Source organism: Dendrobates tinctorius, unplaced genomic scaffold (assembly GCF_039654945.1).
Source record: "Dendrobates tinctorius isolate UK_male_01 unplaced genomic scaffold, ASM3965494v1 ptg000021l, whole genome shotgun sequence".
NCBI lineage: Eukaryota > Metazoa > Chordata > Amphibia > Anura > Dendrobatidae > Dendrobates > Dendrobates tinctorius.
This window is the reverse complement of record NW_027361689.1, coordinates 189,884-212,760: the sequence shown is the minus strand read 5'-3', so window position 1 is coordinate 212,760 and position 22,877 is coordinate 189,884. Positions and strand designations below refer to the sequence as shown.

Here is a 22,877-nt window from a genome sequence, read left to right as displayed (position 1 = left end):
TTTGTACGAATCCTATTCATAAAATGTGCTAACATATTGATTGCTAGCACCCCTGAAGATCACTTGAATGAGGAAGAAGAATCACTTTTTATGGTTTTTTTTAATACCCCATTGACCTGCTATGCAGGGAAATACAACATGACTCCATTGAAGAGCAGTTGGGCTGCACTGCAGTTATCCGCACAGAGGGTACATGGATGTAATGTGGTGGCATGTTCCTTCTAAAGTTCAGTTGGAAATACCACCCATTGGGAAGTATGGGACAGTCGTATAAGCTGGACAATAAAAGGGTAGTGCTTAGCAAAATCATACCCAAATGTGGGTGTTTGGAGGTGTACCAAGCTATTTTTCACTTGTTCCATGAATTTTGCATTGCAAATGTAGGTAAGTACACTGCTCAAAAAAATAAAGGGAACACTAAAATATCACATCCTAGATATCACTTAATGAAATATTCCAGTTGCAAATCTTAATTTATTACATAGTGGAATGTGTTGAGAACAATAAAACATACAAATGATCTATGTAAATAAAAATTTATATTTCATGGAGGTCTGGATTTGGAATGATATTCAAAATGAAAGTGGAAAATCAAATTACAGGTTGATCCAACTTCAGTGGAAATGCCTCAAGACAAGAAACTGATGCTCAGTAGTGTGTGTGGCCTCCATGTGCCTGTATGACCTCCTTACAACTCCTAGTCATGCTCCTGATCAAGCAGCGGATGTTCACCTGAGGGATCTCCTCCCAGACCTGGATTAAAGCATCAGTCACCTCTTTAACAGTCTGTGGTGTAACATGGCATTGATGGATGGAATGAGACATGATGTCCCAGATGTGCTCAATTGGATCAGGTCTGGGGAATGGACAGGCCAGTCCATAGCGTTAATGTTGTCATCATGTAGGAACTGCTGACACACTTCAACCACATGAGGCCTAGCATTGTCATGCAACAGAAGGAGCTCAGGGCCTATTGAACCCGCATATGGTCTCACAATGAGTCTGAGGATTTAATTCCGGTACCTAATGGCAGTCAGTGTACCTCTGGTAGCACATGGAGGACTGCGCGGCCCTCCATAGAAATGCCTCCCCACACCATTACTGACCCACTGCCAAACCAGTCATGCTGGAGGATGTTGCAGGCAGCAGAACATTCTCCAGGGTGTCTCCAGACTTCCTCATCTGTCACATGTGTTCACATGTGAACTTGCTCTCATCCGTGAAGTGTACAGGGTGCACAATGTCGAATCTGCCAATCTTGGAGTTTTCTGGCAAATACCAATCACCCTGCACAGTGTTGGGCTGTAAGCTCAACACCCATTTGTGGATGTTGGACACTCATTCCACCCTCATGGAGTCTGTTTCCAACAGTTTGAGCAGACACATGGATGTTAGTGGCCTACTGGAGGTCATTTTACAGGGCTCTGGCACTGCTCCTCCTGTTCCTCTTTGCACAAAGGAGAAGGTAAGCAGTCCTACTGCTGGGTTGTTACCCTTCTACGGCCCTTCCATGTCTCCTGGTATATGCGCCATGGTCTGAACAGATAGACACAGCTATCCTTCTTTCCACAGCTCAAATTGATGTGCCATCCTGGACGAGCACTACCTGTTCAACTTCTGTGGGTTGTAGACACTGCCTCATGCTACTGTACAGTACCTCTAGGGGTGAGAGAAATGACAGAATGCATATATGAACAAAACAACAGGACAGAGAAATGGTCTGTGGTCACCCACTGCAGAACCACTCCTTTATAAGGGTTGTTTTGCTAATTGCCTATTATTTTTACCTGTTGTCTGTTCCATTTGCACAACAGCAGGAGAAATTAATTCACAATCGGTGTTGCTTCATAACTGGACAGGTTGATTTCACAGAAGCATGATTGACTTGGAGTTACATTGTGTTATTTAAGTGTTCCCTTTATTTTTTTTTAGAAGTGTATATAATTTATCTAGTTACCCCTTAAAAGAGATTGACCAAAGTGAGCGTATAAAGGTTTGTTTTAGAGTACAATGTAAATGTGAAAATTGTTCTTTTTTGATATCTTATGTAAATGCTGGGATATTATCATGTTGGTAGATGTAGCACCAAAGCCTGATAATTCAGTACTGATGAAGAGTGCTTCAGTCGCAAAGCTATAGGGGTCTCAGTAGTCTCACATGTAGTGAGTAATATAAAGGGTGGAGAATGGGTGAGCAGCCTATTCCCTAGAGCAGGAAAGGGATCCTGCCCACCAAGGAAAGACATCTACTGGGAATTACTGGGTGTCCTCATCTCTCTTCTCTCTCCCTCGATCCCAATAACCAGCAGACACCAGTGACTTTCCATTTTCCTGAGGAGCCTAAGGGTTCTGACCATTATTACACCTCCTTTTGGTTGCTGTAGGTATATATTTCCCACACCCTATTATGCCAATTTTGTGACATGCCCACTAAGGCCATGGGGTACTTGGAACCGGGTCGGACAGTTCTTTGGGGAAGTCATGGGACCATGACTCGACTCTGTGGCCCTGGCTGTGCCGTAAAATGGGGAATATGTATATGGGATTTAATGTGACGCCACCTGTGGTGTTTGGCAATGGATGGCCAAAGCTGCTAAAGGAGACTGCTGGGGCTGATGGTGATGCAGCTGGGATGGTTCTGATCCCCACAGGTGGAGCTGGACCCCAGGGCTACCGGTTCCGTTTATGTCAGGTTTCCTGTACCTTGCGGTGTAGGACTCAGGGAGCAGGAGATCACTGGCGGACTCAAGGGCTGTAGTTTTCTTTTCCTTTAATTGATGGTTGATAGTACAGACCGGGGCATTGGTAACAGATCATAATGGAGAGCTGGGCAGCCTGGAAGCAATTTTGGATATACCTGGCCAGGTAGGTAAAGAGGCTTTCCTTCTGCACTGTCCTTCCTTTTTCCTAACAGCTCATCCTCCTGCTGCTAACTATCTCTCTCTGTTTTTAAAAACAACCCTTTGCCCACATGGCAGGTAGCTTGAGCCTATCACAGGTGCCGTTCCTTTGTGTTGGCTCCAGGCTCTAGTATGCTGCTGTGCCGGGTATTAGATCGGGCCAGGAGACCTGAAGTCCCCTGCCCTCCGGACTTAGCTGCCGGGACTTCAATATCCGCACAACCACGGACTCCGGTATCCAGTTCCTAGCGCTCAGCTCTGGGGCGAGTTTAATCACAGCTCCACTCCCCAGTTTCTGCTCGACTTCTCACCTACTGTACTGACACCTGGTAAGGGGACCCTCCTTGTTTCCAGACATGACATTACTCCCTGTGAGGGAGGCAATGCCACTGTGGCAACCAGACTCCTGGGGTGCCACATTTGCACAACAAAAATAATACTAAGAATAATGGCAATTTATGTATGCAAACCCTAAGGTAACGTTCACATGGTGGTCTCACATCTTTTTGTTTGTTGCAGTACAGTAGCAATTGGAGCAAAAAAAAACAAAACAAAAATGACTTGATGGTACATCACGAACATGCATTAAGTTCATGTTCTTTCGCTGAGGATTCTTTCGGGATTCAGGTTTCATTTAGTTTTAATTACTGCAAAACACTGATTATAGCAACAAAAAAAACATGCAAAAGCTAATTATAAATTACACCTTGAACTCAGGAAAAATAGCTGAAAAGCCATATTTTAGCTCCATTGAATCACAAAACTCAGATGAGGAGAGAGGTGCTGACCCATCACTGCCATCATCTGTACTCCAAATGAGTACGTTCTGATATCAATGCAGCTAAACACAGGGAAATAGATTAGGGAAAGTGATTTGCAAAGTTTCATAAGTTTCCATGTCAGAAGAAATTCTAACACAAGAAAATGAAAAATTAGTTACTAATTTAAATCACAAACTCTACAAACATGGGGCAGTTTATGGTAGCTGTCTGGAAAAAAGTGTTTTTATAGCAACCAATCACAACACAGATGTAATTTACCATGAGCAGAATAAGAAATTAAAGCTACACTGTGATTGTGTAAGGGGATGAGCACATTACCCATGCTCGTTGAGAAGCCTTCATGTAATGTTGCACAATGTAATGTTTAATGTGTACTGTGTGATACGTAATGTTATGTGATCTAAGTATAATGGCCACAGGATGTCAATAGCATTGTTATAGTCTGCCCAGCAACAGACAGTGAGTAGGGTAAGATAGAGTTAAGGCTGGTTTCAGATTTGCATTCTGGAGGGCTGCGGATGCCTGCCTACTGCCTCCTTTCTTCCTCCCTGAAGCTCCGCCTACGCTCTGCCTACTACTGTATGTGTCTTGCGTACCTATCATTAACATTGGGTACGCAGGGACATGCGTTGTATGCGGATGCGTCCGCATGTGGCGATTTGACGTGTGCAGCGACCGTACAGAAACGCAAAACTTTGCGTTTTCGTGTGGTCGACGTACACGTCAAATTGCCGCATGTGGCTGGACGCATCCACAAACAACACATGTCCCTGCGTACCCAATGTTAATGATAGGTACGCAGGATGCATACAGAAGTAGGCGGAGCGTAGGCGGAGCTTCAGGGAGGAAGAAAGGAGGAAGTAGGCAGGCATCCGCAGCCCTCCTGAATGCAAATATGAACCTAGTCTTAGTCCATAGTTTAGCCCAGAGAGGGAGGGGCTAAACAGAAAGATCTGAAAGAACTTCCTGCTGGTTAGTCAGAAAAACCCCAGAGGGTGCAAAGACCTCAGGTCTGGTGTGCGCAGTGCTGTATGCAGTGGGTATCCCTGTGGTAGGAGAGGAACTACCGGAACAGATAGTAAGAACCTGTAAGAGAAGACATAACAGATAAGCATAGAAGTCTGGAATTTGGACACAGAGCATGAGGGGATGAATATTGGGGCTTGGGACAGGAAGCCTAGCAGGACAGTACGGAGCCTTCATTAGAGAGGTAACAGAAAGCAAAAGTAAAAGGAAGCAAAAGAATAAGTACGGTATGTCATTATAGCTTCTAAGTGTCTACAGTAAGGAAAGTCAAGTGTCGCCATATTGGGACACATATTCTCCTATAGAGAAATCACTGGACGCGTGTTGTTACAGGATGGAGTTTATGACTCTTGTGGACTGGAAACTGAGAATAGCTGTAAGGGGCCGTAGCATAACACCTCGACCTGTGTGGCACCTACAGAGGAAAAGGCGCTGTAGCGTTACACCTAGACCCATGCGGTTCCCACACCGGAAAATGGGAACTCCCAATATAGTGTGTTGGGTTGTGCAAAAAGTGGAGGAAGTATGCGGAGAAGATAGTGTGCTTTCAGTGATGGAGATGTGTGCTCATGTCTCTTGTGGTTAAAGAATCATCTTTGATGATAAATGCCTCCTATCTGCTATATATAGTCCATATCACCTTATTCTTCAATAGAAAGATGTTTAATTTTAAATGGTGATCTCCTTTAATGAACGGATTGAAACAGGCATCATCAGTTACATGTGGGCTGTACCACCACTACGTCACAAGTCCACACAATCAGACAGGACCCACACTTTCATGTTCATACATGTGCCAATATATGTCCTTCATTAAAGTTGTAGATACATTTTGTCTCCACTTTAATTTGAATATGTTCTCTTCTGCAATCTCGTTATTATGTCTTTTGTCTTGATGTGTATTATGATTGAATAGCTTAGCTTGTAGACGTTACAGCTCAAAATAACATCAGAGTATTATTTTATTTTAAAGTACTGTCGGGTAACACTTAGGCTTTGTCAATCTACAGTACTTATGTAGAGCTGACCATGTTGGAACCACTATTACAGGGGCTGAAACAATATAAGTAATAAGTAGTGGCATAACTGTACATTCGATGAGTCTGCTGCTGCAAAATCACATATGTATTTTGGATACATCTCCTCTGTTTATTGATGAACACATAATTCCTTACTCCACTGAAAAAAATTAAAATTAAACTATGACTAAAATAGCCCTTAATATACTACTTAAAACAAATAGAGAAAGTCAAATTGTTCCATGTCATCTTTTGTCATTGGAAAGGCTCCCCGGACATGTTGAATTTTTATATGCTCATCCTTTTGTTCTGCGAGTCAGGAAAACACTGCCACACATATTTGGCATATTTTTTTTCACACATATTTGGTATATACACTCACTGGCCACTTTATTAGGTACACCTGTCCAACTGTGTGTTAAGACTTAATTTCTAATCAGCCAATCACATGGCGGCAACTCAGTGCATTTAGGCATGTAGACATGGTCAAGACAATCTCCTGCAGTTCAAACCGAGCATCAGTATGGGGAAGAAAGGTGATTTGAGTGCCTTTGAACGTGGCATGATTGTTGGTGCCAGAAGGGCTGGTCTGAGAATTTCAGAAACTGCTGATCTACTGGGATTTTCACGCACAACCATCTCTAGGGTTTACAGAGAATGGTCCGAAAAAGAAAAAAAATCCAGTGAGCGGCAGTTCTGTGGCCGGAAATGCCATGTTGATGCCAGAGGTCAGAGGAGAATGGGCAGACTGGTTCGAGCTGATAGAAAGGCAACAGTGACTCAAATTGCCACCCGTTACAACCAAGGTAGGCAGAAGAGCATCTCTGAACGCACAGTGCGTCGAACTTTGAGGCAGATGGGCTACAGCAGCAGAAGACCACACTGGGTACCACTCCTCTCAGCTAAGAACAGGAAACTGAGGCTACAATTTGCACAAGCTCATCGAAATTGGACAGTAGAAGATTGGAAAAACGTTGCCTGGTCTGATGAGTCTCGATTTCTGCTGCGACATTCGGATGGTAGGGTCAGAATTTGGCGTAAACAACTTGAAAGCATGGATCCATCCTGCCTTGTATCAACGGTTCAGGCTGGTGGTGGTGGTGTCATGGTGTGGGGAATTTTTTCTGGGCACTCTTTGGGCCCCTTGGTACCAATTGAGCATCGTTGCAACGCCACAGCCTACCTGAGTATTGTTGCTGACCATGTCCATCCCTTTATGACCACAATGTACCCAACATCTGATGGCTACTTTCAGCAGGATAATGCGCCATGTCATAAAGCTCGAATCATCTCAGATTGGTTTCTTGAACATGACAATGAGTTTACTGTACTCAAATGGCCTCCTCAGTCACCAGATCTCAATCCAATAGAGCATCTTTGGGATGTGGTGGAACGGGAGATTCGCATCAGGGATGTGCAGCCGACAAATCTGCGCCAACTGTGTGATGCCATCATGTCAATATGGTCCAAAATCTCTGAGGAATGCTTCCAGCACCTTGTTGAATCTCTGCCATGAAGAATTGAGGCAGTTCTGAAGGCAAAAGGGGGTCCAACCCCTTACTAGCATGGTGTACCTAATAAAGTGGCCAGTGAGTGTATATATATATATATATATATATATATATATATAATGTCAGGGTCCTGTCAGCGCCGGCATGCAGCCTCCGTAGAGCAGGGACTCACCCGCACTGTAGGGGGGCCCGGGGTCAGCTACGGCCCGGAGGCTCATACAAACAGGACCTGGGGACGCTGAAGTTTAGCATGTGACTGCAAGGGGCGGGGCTTAGCGTCCTGCTGCCAGAGATCAGCAGGACACAACTACAGGAATGCTCAAAGTCAGGCAAATGGGGGTCATACACAGAGGTAGCAGTAAAGTACCAGGGATGAGACAGAACGGATAGTCAGGACCAAGCAGAGGTCAAAACAAAACAGACATAGAAGGTACCAAGCAGAATCCAACAAGCAGTATCCAGAGAACAGACCGAGTCAAAACCAAAGTATCAGGCAACCAAAACACAGCACAAACACACTCAGGGGTCAACACACTCTGTCAAGGGCGAAAGTATAACTGACGGGGATTGGAGCTTCCTGAGGCTATCAGAAGCCTTCCCAGAACCAAGGAGAGGCCACAATAATAAGCCCCAGGTGTGCAGGTAAGAGTCTGCACTGAGATCATAACATTAACCCCAGAAGTGCAGGTCCACCATCACTGGTTCCAGACATTAACCTCAAGCGTGCGGGTCCAACCCGCACTGGGATCATGACAGTACCCCGCTCTCAATGGGGGGCCTCTGGACTCCAAGGCTTTCCCGGGTACCTAGCATGGAAAGCCCGAACCAGGCTATCCGCATGCATTAACCGGGCCGGCACCCAGTACCTGCCTTCCGGCCCATACCCCTTCCAATGAACCAGGTACTGTACTGATCGCCGTACCAACCTGAAATCTACAATATGACCAATCTCATATTCCACATGTCCCTCAACCGAAACCGGAGGAGCAGCAGACTCTGATTCTCCCCGGACTGCTTCAAAAGGTTTCAGTAGAGATCTATGGAAGATGTTAGGGATCTTGAAAGAGGGTGGAAGGCACAGCCTGTACGCCACTGGATTGATTTTTTACACAATCTAGTATAGGCCAATGAATTTGGGGCCCAACTTGGCTGATGGAATCTTTAACTTAATGTTTCGCGTTGAGAGCCAAACTTTCTCTCTAACCTGAAACGTGGGACCAGGTGTTCGTTTCCTGTCCGCGAAAAACTTATACCTGCCTTGAGACCTAGATATACTCCACTGGACTTCTGCCCATGTATCTTTTAACTGCTGAACAGAGTCCTCAGCCCCGGGACACCCCGAATCCAGACGAGAAAACTCACCAAAATGAGGACTGAACCCATAGTTGACCAAGAAAGGAGACATACCCGTGGATTGACTCACCCGACTATTGAAGGCAAATTAAGCCAACGGCAGTACATCACACCAGTCATTCTGTCTAGCAGAAGTCAGACATCTGAGGATCTGTTCCAGAGACTGATTAGTGCGTTCCGTCTGACCATTGCTCTCGGGATGGTATGCAGACGATAAGGACAGAGACACCCCTAATTTTTTGCAGAAAGCAAACCAAAACTTAGCCACAAACTGCACACCACGATCAGACACCACATTCAGGGGTACCCCATGCAACCGGACCACATGCTGCACAAACAATCTGGATAAAGTCTCAGCTGAAGGTAGTGCGGACAGGGGTACAAAATGAATCTGTCCACCACTACCCATACCACCGTATTACCCCTGGATGGAGGAATATTGGTAACAAAATCCATGGACAGGTGGGTCAATGGTCTCTCGGGAACTGCCAAGGGCATCAGCTTCCCCGCCAGCTGGCTATGAGAGCTTTTAGAACGAGCGCAGACCCCACAACCAGAAAAAACTTTTCTATGTCAGAACCAAGGGTAGGCCACTAAAAGATCCTAGCCACCACCAGACACGTGGCTGATATACCAGGGTGAGCACTCAGCTTGGATTCATGGAACTCCTGCAAGAGTCTAAGGCGAAGTTGCTCTGGGACAAGCAACTTGCCCCCTGGCTTGGCCGCAGGAGCCCAGCGACTGGGCACCCTCAATCTCCCGCTCCAATTCAGATGAGATCCCTGCCAATACAACCCCAGGGTTAAGAATGGAGGACGGTGGCTCAGGTCAGGGGAAGATACAGGAAACAGGATGAAAACTGCGAGATAAGGCGTCAGCCTTGACATTCTTTGACCCTGGACGAAATGTAATAGTAAACTGAAAACAGGAGAAAAAAAGTGACCAACTCAATGTATGACAAACTTTTGTGATCGGTCACAGTAACCGGGTGACTGGCCCCCTCCAAAAAGTGCCTCCACTCCTCAAACGCCAACTTGACCGCAAGAAGCTCTCTATTGCCTACATCATAATTTCTTTCAGCAGCAGAGAACTTCCTGGAAAAGAAAACACATGGCCTTAGGTTGGTAAGAGTGGCAGGCCATTGGGACAACACTGCCCCCACCCCCACCTTGGAGGTGTCCACCTCCACCACAAATGGTTTGGACGGATCTGGCTGTACCAACACAGGAGCAGACATAAAACATTTTTTGAGAGTCGCAAAGGCCTCTTTTGCGAGCGAGGACCAATTTCTCACATCCGCACATTTGCATGTTACAGTCATGGCCAAAAGTTTTGAGAATGACACAAATATTAATTTTTACAAAGTCTACTGCTTCATTTTTTCTAATGGTAATTTGCATATACTCCAGAATGTTATAAAGAGTGATCAGCTTAACAGCAATTACTTGCAAAGTCAATATTTGCCTAGAAAATTAACTTTATCCCCCAAAACACATTTCAACATCATTGCAGCCCTGCCTTAAAAGGACCAGCTAACATCGTTTCAGTGATTGCTCCATTAACACAGGTGTGGGTGTTGATGAGGACAGGGCTGGAGATCAATCTGTCATGATTAAGTAAGAATGACACCACTGGACACTTTAAAAGGAGGCTGGTGCTTGGCATCATTGTTTCTCTTCTGTTAACCATGGTTATCTCTAAAGAAACACGTGCAGTCATCATTGCACTGCACAAAAATGGCCTAACAGGGAAGAGTATTGCAGCTAGAAAGATTGCACCTCAGTCAACAATCTATCGCATCATCAAGAACTTCAAGGAGAGAGGTTCCCTTGTTGCCAAAAAGGCTCCAGGGCGCCCAAGAAAGACCAGCAAGCGCCAGGACCGTCTCTTAAAAGTGTTTCAGCTGCGGGATCGGGCTACCAGCAGTGCAGAGCTTGCTCAGGAATGGCAGCAGGCAGGTGTGAGTGCATCTGCACGCACTGTGAGGTGGAGACTCTTGGAGCAAGGCCTGGTCTCAAGGAGGGCAGCAAAGAAGCCACTTCTCTCCAGAAAAAACATCATGGACAGACTGATATTCTGCAAGAGGTACAGGGAGTGGACTGCTGAGGACTGGGGTAAAGTCATTTTCTCTGATGAATCCCCTTTTCGATTGTTTGGAACATCTGGAAAACGGCTTATTCGGAGAAGACCAGGTGAGCGCTACCACCAGTCTTGTCTCATGCCAACTGTCAAGCATCCTGAAACCATTCATGTGTGGGGTGGCTTCTCAGCCAAGGGAATGGGCTCTCTCTCAGTCTTGCCTAATAACACAGCCATGAATAAAGAATGGTACCAGAATGTCCTCCAAGAGCAACTTCTCCCAACCGTCCAAGAGCAGTTTGGTGATCAACAATGCCTTTTTCAACAGGATGGAGCACCTTGCCATAAAGCAAAGGTGATAACTAAATGGCTCAGGGAACAAAACATAGAGATTTTGGGACCATGGCCTGGAAACTCCCCAGATCTTAATCCCATTGAGAACTTGCGGTCAATCATCAAGAGATGGGTGGACAAACAAAAACCTTCAAATTCAGACAAAATAAAAGCATTGATTTTGCAAGAATGGACTGCTATCAGTCAGGATTTGATCCAGAAGTTGATTGAGAGCATGCCAGGGAGAATTGCTGAGGTCCTGAAGAAGAAGGGTCAACACTGCAAATATTGACTTGCTGCATTAACTCATTCTAACTGTCAATATAACCTTTTGTTACTCATAATATGATTGCAATTATATTTCTGTATGTGATAAAAACATCTGACAAGCACACATAAAAACCAGAGGGCAGCAGATCATGTGAAAATATAATATTTGTGTCATTCTCAAAACTTTTGGCCATGACTGTAGATCTGTGAGTGGTTTGACCACCTGCGAAAACCCCCGAATAAATTTGCAGCAATAATTAGCGAACCCCAAGAAGCGCTGAAGACCCTTAAGATCTCGGGGTTGCACCCAATCCGCAATGGCCTGCACCTTCTTGGGGTCCATGCGAAAACCTTCACAGGATTCACAGGACACAATTAATCCCAAAAAAGACAATTTCTGAACACAAAATACACATTTCTCCAATTTGGCAAACAGATGATTTTCTCTCAGTCTTTGGAGAACGGTTCGTACATGTTCCAGATGAAAATGCCTGTCGGAGGAGTATATCAAAATATCATCTAAGTAGATAACAACAAAACGGCCAATGAGATCCGAGAATACTACGTTGATGAAATTCTGAAATTTGGCGGGGCATTGGTAAGACCAAAAGGCATGAAGAAATTTTCAAACATTCCCCCGGATGTGAGGAACACAGTTTTCCATTCATCCCCCTCTCGGACCCTTATCAAATTATATGCCCCATATCCAGTTTAGAGAACCATTTTGCCCCTGATATTTGGTTACACAAATCGGGAATCAATGGAAGGGGGTACGTATTCCATACAGTAATCTGATTAAGCTCACAAAAATCGAGACAGGGACGTAACCCGCCATCTTTTTTCTTTACAAAAAAGAAACCTGCCACCACAGGTGAGACTGAAGGACGTATGTGTCCTTTGCGAAGACTTTCAGCAATGTATTCCTTCATAGCTAAGCGCTCAGGGCCGGATAAATTAAACAGACGGGCTTTAGGTTATTTAGCCCCCGGGAACAGCTTGATAGCGCAGTCAATGGGTCTATGTAGCGGCAACGTCTCGGCCTCGCTTACAGAGAATACATCTTCGAAGTCCTTCAGGTATTCCGGAATACCTTCCAGCTCGACAGATGACACAGACACAGATTTAACAGGTTCAACCAGCAGTGCGGATTTATCACATAACTTAAAATCATTAAACCCCCATTGAACAATCTCCCCCGTTTTCCAGTTAATAACTGGGTTATGGCGTTGTAACCAGGGCATGCCCAACACCAACCCTGCAGGTAGATTGTCCAGAACCAAACAACTAAGGTTTTCCACATGAGTAGCGCCTACTCTGAGCACAAATAAATCAGACATGAAAAGAATTCCCTCTTTAGTGAGGGGAGAGGAGTCAATGGCCACCACCTTGATCGGGACCTTGAGCCTAACTGTCCCTATCTTGCAACGTGTGACAAATTGGGAGTCAATAAGATTAATGAATGATCCGTAGTCTACGAAGGCTGTAGAGGGAAAAAACTACCATCCACATGCAGTTCCACATGAAGCAAAACTTTAGAAAATGAGGAAAAGGGTACCTGAGGGTCTGAGTAGTCTCCCCGCTGACTACCCAGACCTAGTTGTTTCCCACCAACCGGGTCAAAGATGGGCAATCAGGACACTCCCTTTTCCAATGTCCCGTTTTACAGCAGTAGAAGCATAACTGCTTGTCCCTCCGGCGTTTTCTCTCCGTATCCTTCAGGGAGAGGGCGCCTACGTCCATGAGCTCAGGGACAGTCTCTTTTCCACTGGGGAACAATGGAGTCTCCACCTGCATCACCCCTCTGGCCAGCAACCTGCGGCCCATCCAGACGGCCTGGGTCATGGCGTCCTCGAGAGAGTTAGGTGGGGGATGTAACGCCAAGGCATCCTGCAGCCGCTCGGACAAGCCTCTGCGAAAGAGTCCTCGAAGCGCGGCGTCGTCCCAAGAGACCTTTGCAGCCCAGCGGCGGAATTCAGTACAAAACCACTCAGTCGAGTGTTTCTCCTGACAGATGCTCATCACCATGTACTCTGCCAATCGCACTCGGTCAGGCTCATCATATATGTGCCCGAGGGCCTCAAAGAATGCATTCACAGACACTCTCTCAGGGACAGTGGGAGGAAAGGAAAATGCCCAAGCCTGTGGGGACCCTCTTAATAAGGATATAATGACCCCTACCTTCTGGTTTTCGTCCCCAGAAGAACGTGGTCTCAAACTAAAAAAAGTTTGCAACCCTCCATGAAGATCCTGAACTCCTTTTGTTCCCAGAAAAGAAGTCAGGCAGTTTAACAGGTGGTTCCGGGAACACCAGAACAACATCACTCGCCCCAGCCCCCAGAGACCCAACAGATAAAGCCCCCCACACTGTCTCAGAAACCTGCTGCTGAGAACGAGCAAGAGCTTGCTGTTCCAGAGATAAACCCTGAAACATCTGACTCAGATTTTTCATCTGTTCAGCCAGAGACTGTATGGAATCCATAATTCTCTGCACAAAAAGCCCCAAAAACTTAATGGTGAGCTATAATGTCAGGGTCCTGTCAGCATCGGCGTGCAGCCTCCGCAGAGCAGGGACTCACCCGCACTGTAGGGGGGCTCGGGGTCAGGTACGGCTGGGAAGCTCAGACAAACAGGACCTGGGGACGCTGAAGTTTAGCAAGCAGTGAAAGACCTACGGTCATGTAACTGCAAGGGGCAGGGCTTAGTGTCCTGCTGCCAGAGATCTGCAGGACACAACTACAGGCATGCTCAAAGTCAGGCAAATGGGGGTCATACTCAGAGATAGCAGTAAAGTACCAGGGATGAGACAGAACGGATAGTCAGGGCCAAGCAGAGGTCAAAACAAAACAGACATAGAAGGTACCAAGCAGAATCCAACAAGCAGCATCCAGAGAACAGACCGAGTCAAAACCAAAGTATTAGGCAGCCAGAACACAGCACAAACACACTCAGGGGTCAACACACTCTGCCAAGGGCGAAAGTATAACTGACGTTGATTGGCGCTTCCTGAGGCTTTAAGAAGCCTTCCCAGAACCAAGGAGAGGCCACAATAATAAGCCCCAGGTGTGCAGGTAAGAGTCTGCACTGAGATCATAACATTAACCCCAGAAGTGCAGGTCCACCAGCACTGGTTCCAGACAATAACCCCAAGCATGCGGGTCCAACCCGCACTGGGATCATGACATATTTCACACATAATTAGTAGTAGCTTACCCACTTTTCCTTCTGAAGTAAATGTGCAAACCTTGTAAATTAGACTGCGGACAGGATACAGAGCACTCCACTTCTATACAGTTGTTGACAGCACAGTTAGCATATTACTTAAAGGGGTCTTCACTTACTAGGACAACCCCTTCTTGATCTAAATGTTTAGTGCCAATAAAATCAAAATGCTTCTACTCGCCTCCCATGATGGTGCCATACAGAGGTGTCGGCACTAGTGTTCCTGTGGCTCTTGTGCAGTTGTCGTGACATGTGAGCCCGGCACCCAATGAGCGCTGGCATTACTGTCCCCGCCTTCAGATAAATCGAACATCGAGAGGAAGCGAGAGTAGCCACAGCCCTGATGTCCTCTTGATGTTCAGTTTGTCCAAAGGTGGGAACAGTGATGCCTGACCTGATTGAGCACCGGCTTCACTTGTCATAACAACCGCATGAAAGATTTGGGGAGAGTGAGTGCCGACACCACTGGAACGGCATTGGCATGGGAGGCGAGTATAAGCTGTGGGGTGTGAGAAGGGGGTTGTCAAAGTAGTGGACAATTTCTTTAATGAAAGTAGATGTAAAAGACCCCGGAACTCCAAACTTATGCATTTACAAAAGAATACTCTTTAGTGTCCAGGCAATCCAAACTTACATGTGACATTTCGGTCCCTGATCCCTTCATCGGACATATGAATTGCATCATGGAAAACAATATCAGCAATAAATCAGAAGGAAAAGCATGTCACTAGAGTCTGGTGAGCAGCTTTTCATATAGTGCTGTGCTTCTGATTTCCTGCTGAGGTCTTCCATGCGTCAATGTCTGATGAGAGTCTTATGGTCAATCAGACAGTGCCTAGTAATGGTAGAGTCAAGGTGACAGTAAAGCTTACATTGTGTTAGGTAAAGGCTTACGTATAGCAAGTGTAATGATTGCAGGCACATGTGGGCTCTGGAGCCTAGTGGGACCTAAAAGGTCCATTTGGCCTTTATGAGAAGACCAATGTTATAGAGAGTGCTAGTTGGGGAGCATTGTTGGAGGTGTTGCACTGAAGCTCATGAGTTTCAGTCATGCCATTGCTTTTAGGCAAATGTTTATTCAGCCAAGAGCTCTCTCTCCAAACTCCCCGACAGCCAACCTTCTGTGTGTTTTCAGTAGGGAGAGAGAAGAAGACAGTGGCCTTTCCCATGCAGAAACAAAAGGATTCATATTTTTAATTTAAATTGATGGTTCTTTCTCTTCTCTAACACCATCTTCAGAAGGAGATTCGGTAGGCAGGCTCCTATACTGATTAAATGGCCAAGATCATTGAGGTAAGGCAACTTTGATCCAATGTGTTTGTTTATATATACATACAGGCTTAGGTTATTGATAACTTATAGTAAGGGGGTCTGACACCCGGCGGTCTCATCTATCTTGTTCCGGTGCCGGCCGGATGTTGAGGTCAGCTTCATTGAGTGTCAGACTCCCATCAACTTCCTACTGCGTCATATCCTGCAGATAGGTCATCAATACTATATGCCTGGACAACCTTGAACGTTAGAGTCTTAATTCTTTAGGCACTGACCATTATCCCATGTCTTTTTTTTTCTCCCTCTGGTTTTTATATCGACACATTTTATTCTATCAATAATAATCAATCACGTAGATAGTTAATGAGGTCAGAGAAACGAGTAACAGAAACAATCCATAAGGGTGTATGAGATGCCATTAGAGGCCTTGATTTCTATCGATATACAGTAAGCATTGCTTCTAGGGCAAAATACCTCTGCTGTGCCGTAAAGAGCTCCATATGGGGACACAGCGCGGAGACTCAGGAACGCCAGCACAGCCTCCATTCACACAGAAAAAAAGAAGAATGAACTAAATAAAACCCTCACATATAAACAATACAATTAATACAAGCTCTATGGCTGTCTACTACAATGGAGGTGTCAGTCAAAGTCTGAAGGCAACAGTGCCTTCTTCTGATGGGAACAGCCTCTGTAATTACATGGTGGCATTAAAGTATAAGACATTTATTTTGGAGAGATCTATTGAATAACTGAAGATGTCTGAATTGACATTTAGGTGAATGAACTGCTAATTTACCATAAAAAAAGACACATGTCCAGTGTGATCTTCACTAGGTTATTAAGTATCATTATATTTAGTGACTCAGTATTGTATTTTATCAACGTCTCCAATTCCATGTTGTCAATTCTTAAAGTTAAGGCGCACCTTTAAATTCCAAGTCTATTTTAGGTCTAAAATAATCTGATGTCATTGTTTAATATATCTATTATATTTAAGTCTCAGCTTTCAGCACAGACATTGTATGAGAAACAAAATTATTATATCTTATACAATATATTTATTAGAATATTTATTTATTTTACTCACTTATATAGTGCCATTTATTCCACAGCATTTTCAGCACTGTCCCCATTGGTGCTCACAATCTAAATTCCCACAATCTTTAGGGGGTGGGAGGAAACTGGAGAACCAGGGGAAAACCCATGTAAACACAGGGAGAATATACAAACACCTTGCAGATGTTGTCCTTGGTGGGATTTGAACTCAGGACCCCAGTGCTGCAAAGCAACAGTGCTACCCACTGAGCCACCATACAGTGCTACCCACTGAGCCACCATACATTGCTAACCACTGAACCACCTGCTGCCCAATATTCAAACAAATTTGTCTCATTTTGAATCCAGCATTTCAAAGAAAAATAGTTTCTCCCCAGCACTCAGTATTTATCTTCCATGCATGAACATCCGGAATGACATGTCAATCAACTAAGTTGATGTGGGGAAAAGCCGGCTGGAATATCTCAGAGACGAACGTACCTGCAATCTTGCTGCCCATGGATTTTTTTGCCTGTGATTTCGGCAGCATAAATTGATTGACAGGCTCCCATTAAGTTCAGTGGGAGCTATATAAATCTGTATGCAGCGTTCCCCCTAGTGGAGGCTGCAGGTGATCAAACAATCATTGAACGCTTTAGCTAAGTTATTAAAACAAGGAATTTGAACTCCTATAAAGAAACATTATAAAACTATAAAATCAGCACAAAAGTTTATATATACAGCTCTGGCAAAAATTAAGAGACCACTGTATAGTTTTATAAAAATCAGCTTCTCTACATGTCTGACAGCCATTCCATTTCAGTGTCAGTTGAATTCCAATTAGAGTACACCTCTTTCTACTTAACGTGCTTCTGATTTGGTGATCACCTTAACCAAATCTTATTTAACGAAGGAAAGTATAAAAAACCCTGCTGTGGTGTTCACAATCCTCTTGCAATAGGACAAGCTGGATGGCAAAATAAGTGCTAGTAATATCCCAAAAGTAATAGGAATTAAAAAAATAACTTTTAACCATGCCAAAGGAAATGAAAAGAAAAGTCTTGAGTGAGGAAAAGAACAGCTCAATTCTGGCCTTACTAGTAGAGGGATACAGTGAGCATTATGTTGCCTCCATCCTTAAAATTTCTAAGACGGCAGTCCATTACAACAAGGTCAAGCAGCAGACATTGGGGACAACAAAGTTACAGACCGGCAGAGGGCGAAAACAACACTCCACTGACCGGGATAACCGTCATCTTATTTGAATGTCACTCAACAACCACAGGATGACATCAAGTGACCTGCAAAAAGAATAGCAAATGGCAGCTGGGGTGAAGTGCATTGCTAGAATAGTTTGTAACAGGCTCCTAGAGGCAGGGCTCAAGTCATGTAAAGCTAGAAAAAAGCCTTTCATCAATGAGAAGCAAAGGAGAGCCAGGCTCAAGTATGCCAAAGACCATAAGGATTGGACCATAGAGGACTGAAGTAAGGTAATCTTCTCTGATGAGTCTAATTTTCAGCTTTGCCCAACACCTGGTCGTCTAATGGTTAGACGGCGACCTGGAGAGGCGTACAAGCCACAGTGTTTTCCACCCACTTTGAAATTTGGTGGAGAATCGGTGATGATCTGGGGATGATTCAGCATGACTGGAATTGGGCAGGTTAATCTTTGCAAAGGACGTATGAATCAAGCCGCATACAAGGTTATCCTGGAAAAACAGTTGATTCCTTCTCCTCAGGCGATGTTCCCCAACTCTGAGGACTGGTTTTTCCAGCAGGACAATGCACCATGCCACATACAGTCATGGCCAAAAGTATTGACACCCCTGCAATTCTGTCAGATAATACTCAGTTTCTTCCTGAAAATGATTGCAAACACAAATTCTTTGGTATTATTATCTTCATTTAATTTGTCTTAAATGAAAAAACACAAAAAGAATTGTCCTAAAGCCAAATTGGATGTAATTCCACACCAAACATAAAAAAGAAGGTGGACAAAAGTATTGGCACTGTTCAAAAAATCATGTGATGGTTCTCTAATTTGTGTAATTAACAGCACCTATAACTTACCTGTGGCACCTAACAGGTGTTGGCAATAACTAAATCACACTTGCAGCCAGTTAATATGGATTAAAGTTGACTCAACCTCTGTCCTGTGTCCTTGTGTGTACCACATTGAGCATGGAGAAAAGAAAGAAGACCAAAGAACTGTCTGAGGACTTGAGAAACCAAATTGTGAGGAAGCATGAGCAATCTCAAGGCTACAAGTCCATCTCCAAAGACCTGAATGTTCCTGTGTCTACCGTGCACAGTGTCATCAAGAAGTTTAAAGCCCATGGCACTGTGGCTAACCTCCCTAGATGTGGCCGGAAAAGAAAAATTGACAAGAGATTTCAACGCAAGATTGTGCGGATGTTGGATAAAGAACCTCCACTAACAACCAAACAAGTTCAAGGTGCCCTGCAGTCCGAGGGTACAACGGTGTCAACCTGTACTATCCGTTGGCATCTGAATGAAAAGGGACTGTATGGTAGGAGACCCAGGAAGACTCCACTTCTTACCCCGAGACATAAAAAAGCCAGGCTGGAGTTTGCCAAAACTTACCTGAAAAAGCCTAAAACATTTTGGAAGAATGTTCTCTGGTCAGATGAGACAAAAGTAGAGCTTTTAGGGCAAAAGCATCAACATAGAGTTTACAGGAGAAAAAAGAGGCATTCAAAGAAAAGTACACGGTCCCTACAGTCAAACATGGTGGAGGTTCCCTGATGTTTTGGGATTGCTTTGCTGCCTCTGGCACTGGAATGCTTGACCGTGTGCATGGCATTATGAAGTCAGAAGACTACCAACAAATTTTGCAGCATAATTTAGAGCCCAGTGTGAGAAAGCTGGGTCTACCTCAGAGGTCATGGGTCTTCCAGCAGGACAATAACCCAAAACACACTTCAAAAAGCACTAGAAAATGGTTTGAGAGAAAGCACTGGAGACTTCTAAGGTGGCCAGCAATGAGTCCAGACCTGAATCCCATAGAACACCTGTGGAGAGATCTAAAAATGGCAGTTTGGAGAAGGCACCCTTCAAATATCAGGGACCTGGAGTAGTTTGCCAAAGAAGAATGGTCTAAAATTCCAGCAGAGCATTGTAAGAAACTCATTGATGTTTACCGGAAGCGGTTGGTCGCAGTTATTTTGGCTAAAGGTTGTGCAATCAAGTATTAGGCTGAGGGTGCCAATACTTTTGCCCTGCCCATTTTTGGAGTTTTGTATGAAATGATCAATGTTTTGCTTTTTGCTTCATTCTCTTTTGTGTTTTTTCATTTAAGTCAAATTAAATGAAGATAATAATACCAAAGAATTTGTGTTTGCAATCATTTTCAGGAAGAAACTGAATATTATCTGACAGAATTGCAGGGGTGTCAATACTTTTGGCCATGACTGTAGCTAGGTCAATCAATGTGTGGATGAAGGACCACCACATCAAATCCCTGTCATGGCCAGCCCAATCTCCAGACCTGAACCCCATTGAAAACCTCTAGAATGTAATCAAGAGGAAGATGAACAGTCACAAGTCATCAAACAAAGAAGAACTGCTTAAATTTTTGTACCAGGAGTGTCATAAGGTCACCCAAAAGCAGTGCGAAAGACTGGTGGAAAGCATGCCAAAACGCATGAAAGTTGTGACTAAAAATCCTGGTTATTCCACAAAATATTGATTTCTGAACTCTTCCTGAGTTAAAATATTAGTATTGTTGTTTCTAAATGATTATCAACTTGTTTTCTTAGCATACACCCGAAAAAAATCAAAAAGGCCTAAAGCAGGCACTTCCCATATATAAATAGCTCTTACCAAAAAAAAAGGAAGTATACGCCAAGTTCAAGTAAATCTCAATCCATCTTTATTCAAAACACCAATAATAAGATAAAATAATGAAGATACAGGTGCAAATTAAGGACTACAGACCACAGGTAGCTTATTCACACATCATTAAAGTCATAAAAACTTGTATACTCTATTATTAGGCATCCTCTGTTAGAGATAATATATATATATGTATGTATGACCAATCAATGGTCTAAAAGACCTAAAATAGTTTCCACAAGTATAAAATTGCATAATTGCAAAAATAAAGTATATATACTTAGTGTAGATGCCAAAAAAAAAAATATATATATATATATATGGCACTGCTTATAGGTTATATTAGGGTAGTACAAAAATAGACTTTCAATAAATCACAATAACGGTTAATCCGCAAAATGCAGATAATACAAAGTGCTAGTGGTAATGCCAGCAGTCTTGGTAAATATATAAATATATCAACAGTACTACCACTAATAATAGTACCCTAATTCCCTTAATAAAGTGCACTAGTGCAGAACTAGGCAATTAAATATATACTTAGTGTGAATGCCAAAAGTATAATACTGCTAAATTAATATAGTACATGAATGGACTTTCAATAGATCACAATAATAGTTAATCCGCAAAGTGCAGATAGTGCAAAAAGCAAATAGTGCATGGCAATCTTGGTTGATATATGAAGATTTAGCCCATTAAATATATAAAGTTAGGAGAGTAACACCTGGTGAATGATACCTGACCTGGGAGTAGTCCTTGTGCCCCGACGCGCATTTTGCGTTTAGCTTCTTCTATGGGGGAAATACATTAATGCCGGAGTGCCTCCTTGATCTATTTATAGAAGGACTACCACATCAAATCCCTGTCATGGCCAGCCCAATCTCCAGACCTGAACCCCATTGAAAACCTCTAGAATGTAATCAAGAGGAAGATGAACAGTCACAAGTCATCAAACAAAGAAGAACTGCTTAAATTTTTGTACCAGGAGTGTCATAAGGTCACCTAAAAGCAGTGCGAAAGACTGGAGGAAAGCATGCCAAAACGCATGAAAGCTGTGATTGAAAATCATGGTTATTCCACAAAATATTGATTTCTGAACTTTTCCTGAGTTAAAATATTAGTATTGTTGTTTCTAAATGATTATCAACTTGCTTTCTTAGCATTATTTGAGGTCTGCAAGCACTGCATTTTTTTGTTATTTTGACCATTTCTCATTTTCTGAAAATAAATACAAAATTTAGTGCTTGGAAAATCGAAGGCATGTCAGTAGTTTATAGAATAAAAGAGCAATTTACATTTTACTCAAAAATATAACTATAAAGAGAAAAATCAGACAAAAAAATATATACTATATATATATATATATATATATATATATATATATATATATATATATATATATATATACATATTTAAAGGTAGAGAATAACTTGAAATTTTGGAAAACCCCTTTAAATGGCAACATTGATTGCCAGCAATCAACACTACGTACTTCCTGCAATAGTTTATCTCTTGGCCCCACAGCCAGTTTAGGCTTTTGCCCAGGATATTTTGTCATCACTGGCTTATGAGAGTCACAACTTTTATTTATTTGTTAATATAACTGTATAAAAGCTTGATTATTTTTTGTGCCATTTTGGAGAAGATATAATGTAATATTTTGGGTCGAAATGAAAGAAAAAAAAACTTTTTTTTTTTGTTCTTTATTTTTAATTGCACTTTTTAACATGGATCTGTCTGGCAACTCTAAAAATGGGTACCACGGATAAGCTTAAAGAAAGCCATTTCATGTGCCAGACCCCAGGGGTTGTCTTAGTCGTCACCTTTTAACCCCTGTACATTGATCCGCACTTACATAGGGGCCCCTGGGTTGAGGATATGGAATCAGCTGTTAGCCAATAGACCAGTAGTGAAGGCAGACAGGAATGATAAGGTATATGGAACAGGTCAAGGTCTTAAATAGGGAAAAGCAGTAGAACAACAGAAGCTGAAATCTAGAGATGTATATCTGGCGGCTTCCAGCAGTAAGCTGTGAGTATCAATAGGGTGCAGTGATGTCCTATTGGCCAAGTCAGGGGGCTGTTTACTCTGTACCCATACTTCCAGATATGATAGCACTACAGGTCCCAGTGTCTTGGAGCTAATACCGCCCAGAGCCCTGGTTCTTATATCTCCCCCGAACACTAGCTCTGCCTGCAGAATAAATACCGTGGCACCTGGA

At 43.5% G+C, this 22,877-nt stretch overlaps 1 protein-coding gene across 17 annotated transcripts in view; it reads left to right on the top strand.

Moving 5' to 3' along the window:
• Positions 1-22,877, top strand: part of MYT1L (myelin transcription factor 1 like) — a 729,735-nt gene that overhangs the window by 637,154 nt on the left and 69,704 nt on the right. The gene's annotated exons all lie outside the window — the stretch shown is intronic.